Genomic DNA, 4,264 nt, shown 5'->3' with positions numbered 1-4,264 from the left:
AGAAGGAACAGGTTATAATTAAAGAAATAATAGAAGAATTTTTCCCAGGGCTGAAGGAAGACCTCGACAAGATCCAGGAAGGACTGATTTAACACATATATACACTATGGAGAACAGTATGGAGGTTCCTTAAAAAACTAAAAATAGAGCTACCATATGATCCAGCAATCACACTCCTGGGCATATATACGGAAAAGACAAAAAACTCTAATTCTAAAAGATACATGCACCCCAATGTTCACAGCAGCACTATTTAAAATAGCCCAGACATGGAAGCAACCTAAATGTCCATTGACAGATAAATGGATAAAGAAGATGTGATATATACATATAGATATATAGATATAGATATAAAATGGAATATTACTGTTATAAGAAAGAATGAAAAATAATGCCATTTGCAGCAACATGGATGGACCTAGAGATTATCATACTAAATGAAGTAAGCCAGACAAAGAATGACAAATAGCATATGATATCACTTATATATGGAATGTAAAAAAATGATACAAATGAACTTATTTACAAAACAGAAAGAGACTCATAGACATAGAAAACAAATTAATGGTTACCAAAGGGTAAGGGTGGGATAGGGATAAATTAGGAATTTGGGATTAACAGTTACACACTACTATATATAAAATAGATAAACAACAAGGACCTACTGTAGAGCACAGGAAATTATATTAAATATCTTTTAATAACCTATAACAAAAGAATTTGAAAAAGAATATATAAATATCAATACCTATATATGTGTGTATATATATATAGCTGAATCACTTTGCTGTACACCTGAAACACTGTAAATCAACTACACTTCAATAAAAAATAAAAATAAAGTATATACACACACACATATGTATGTATATACACACTTCACGGTACATTCTACAAATTCCTAAACTCCAAGGAATAAGGGAAAATCTTATAAGCATTCAGAAAGGAGAAACGAGTTGCCTATTGATAAGATTGGCAATGAACATCTCATCTGCAATGTTAGAAGACAGATGGGCATCCAAAGACCAGTGAGAGAAAAGTCCTGGAGCCCAACTATCCCATGTCACACATATCAATAGATTTGTGGCCATGCAAGGATTCAGAAAATATATCTGATTTAAGGAAAGACTCAAGGAAAGATTCCCAACAATAAATGAATGTGAATAGAATAGTTAAAATACGGGCCTATGAAGAAGAGAGGAAGAGAGTAGTAAGCAATGTACTTTGCAATGTAACTGAACTTAAATTTAAATGACTAATGATAAACTGGGGATACAAAAAAATAAGTAAAAATAGGGAGCATTGCAATATAAAATTAAAATTATAATAAATTTATTAAATAAATACAGTTCAATAAAATTAAAATTTTAGTCTCTCATTTCACACGCTCAATAGCCACATGTGATTATTGAGTATGGTATTGTATGACACAGATACAGAATATTTCCAGCACGGCAAAAAGTTCTATTGAACAGCTGTGGTTCCAATTCATTATTACCCACAATGTGCCAGGAACTGGTTAAACACTTTACATGCGAGCGCTAAAACATCAGTGATGTAAGTTTTACTATTCCTTTAAAATACTATAGTTACACGATTAAGCGGGCTTTTACTCTGGGCAGTTAGAGAAAAGGGGTGTCTTTTACTCCCAAGTGAAGATTCTAGTCTTCAAATTCTTTCCCATCCATCTTAAGAAAATAGAAATAATACTTCTTAGTTATATATGTTGTTATAAACAATCATTTCCACATACTTGGAGATCTGAGTTCTCTCTAAGGCAGAGATTTTTAAATCATGAAGTGACACACTCAGATGAGAGTGAAAAGAAAGCTGAGACCTTAATCTGGCAAAGGTTACTGCTCATTTCTTCCTGATATGTTAGACCTGTCAGCAATTCAACTGCAGGAAATGGTGAAAGAATGACAGTTACTTATCTAGACTATTTCTTTCACCACTTCTCTGAGAATGTTCTGGATGCCACACGCAGTACCTTATGTTAACTTCTCTCCAGGGGCAGAGAGTGTCCACGTTGTCTTTTGTCTTCAAAGTATGAATACAGATGGATAGGGGAAGGTACACCACAAAAAATCAAGACCCTCTCTGAGAGGTATATTCAGATAATGCCACAACTTTCATTGGAAGAGTCAAATATTTACATCAGGCTAGGCCAGCCCTTCAACGGCTTGAGCCATGTACCTTCTCCCAGGCTTGGTTTCTTCATCTGTAAAACAACATGGTTGGGAAGTTGATCACAAAGGCTTCTGTGATTCCAGTGACTTTCCAAAATGACTATGACCCATAGCCTATCTAGAAACCTCCTATAATCAGCCATCAAAAAGAATGAAATAATGCCACTGGCAACAATGTGGATGAACCTAGAGATTATCATACTCAGTACTACTATATGTGAAATAGATAAACAACAAGGTCCTACTGTATAGCACAGGGAACTATATTCAATATCTTGTAATAAACCATAATGGAAAAGAATATATATAACTGAATCACTTTGCTGTACACTGGAAACTAACACCACATTGTAAATCAACTGTACTTCAATTCAAAAAATAATAAATAAATATAAACCTCCCATAGCTCTCTCCCTGACCCACACTGCTGCCAGGACCCTCAATCATTGTGGTACAGCTGCATAACTCTCACAGTCTTTTGCTAGGACTTAGTAAATTGTTAGGACAAATAACACAGTGTTCCAGCTCCCCAGGCTGTCCATACCAGTTAGGAATCCCTCTTCTAACTATATAGTTCGGGTGCTCTGTTGCTGAGTTTCTTTAAATGACGTGAGGATTTTAGTGTCCATATCTAGGATTCTGTGATTTGAAGGCATAGGAATAAGATAAGAACGAGTTCATATTTCACTGGGGTTTTTATTTGGTTCAAAATTAAAACAGACACAAAGATTGGATTCTCTCGCTCTGAACTATTTCTTTGATGATTTGTGTTCTTGCCCAAGGCTGATTCTTATAAACTTTGGAGGGTTTTTCTACCCCTAAGATTCTTCTCTGGCAGCCCCTCTTCTGCCCAAATTCCTCAGGAAGCGGCACAATGATGGGGAAAATGTAAGCTTGGTTTAGCATCTTTGTAGTTTGTTTACATTTTAAACACCCATGCTTTAGAGTTGGATAAACCCATTGGGCTCAAGACCTGGTCTGTAACCTTGGGGAAGTTACCCATACCTCAATTTCCTCATCTATAAAATGTGGATAATTGCATCTCTTTTCCAAGGTGATGTTCTTGAAGTGCAACCATAGGGAAGTACCTAGGCCAACACTTGGCACAAACCAAGAACTTAGTAAAGCTGCTCTTTTCTCTCACTCTCCACTTTCACCCCTTCCATGGGAATAAATATCAAAACCATAAAAGTAAATTGTCTGTATTCAGCTCTATTCTTGTAGAGTTCTTATTGAATCTTTATTTTTTCCTGATTTTTTTTTTTAGGCTTGGCAATACTCAGCCATAAATAAAGAACCCACGTTACATGAATAACATTTAAAAGCTAGCTTTGCATCCAGCTTTGTCATGGTGCACGCCCCTGGCTGCCACTACAAAGGGCAAGACTGAGACCAATGAGTCAGAGTTTCAGAGTTTTCCTTTTGACCATCTTACTGGAAGCCACTCTATACATAGGATCCTACCCCAGGGAGGTCAGCATTTCTCAGGGTAACTCAGCCACCAGTACCTATAAGCTTTATCTTGAAACCAATAATCATTTGCTAACATGCTATTCTCCCAGAGTCATAAACCAGAATCCTGGAGGGGTTTGCAACAGTGTTTGCGGTTTGCAACAATGGTTGGCAAACTACTGCACAAGGGACCAATCTGGCCCACTTCCTGCTTTTATACACCTGGGACCTAAATGATACATACTTCTTTTAATAATTGAAAAAATAAAATAAAGAGTAATATTTCATGACATATGAAAATTATATGAAATGCAAATTCTGGTGTCCATAAATAAAGTTGTACTGGAACAAAGCCACAGCCATTCATTTGTGTATTGTCTATGGATGCTTGCATGGTACAGGGGCAGAACTGAGTAGTTGCCACAGAGACTGTACGTCCCACAAAACCTAATTTATTTACTATCTGGCCCTTTACAAAGTTTGCTGCCCCCTGATACGGGGCACAGACTCCAGGAGCCAGACAGCCCGGTAGCATAATTCAGCTCTGGGCAAGTTCTCTCACCTCCTCTGTACCCTCAACTGGATAAAGAGGATGATAACAGCATCCATCTCATGGGGTTTTA

Source organism: Aethalodelphis obliquidens, unplaced genomic scaffold (assembly GCF_003676395.1).
Source record: "Aethalodelphis obliquidens isolate GAN/ISIS:26980383/991018 unplaced genomic scaffold, ASM367639v1 scaffold5, whole genome shotgun sequence".
Taxonomy (NCBI): Eukaryota; Metazoa; Chordata; class Mammalia; order Artiodactyla; family Delphinidae; genus Aethalodelphis; species Aethalodelphis obliquidens.
This window is presented reverse-complemented; position numbering follows the sequence as displayed.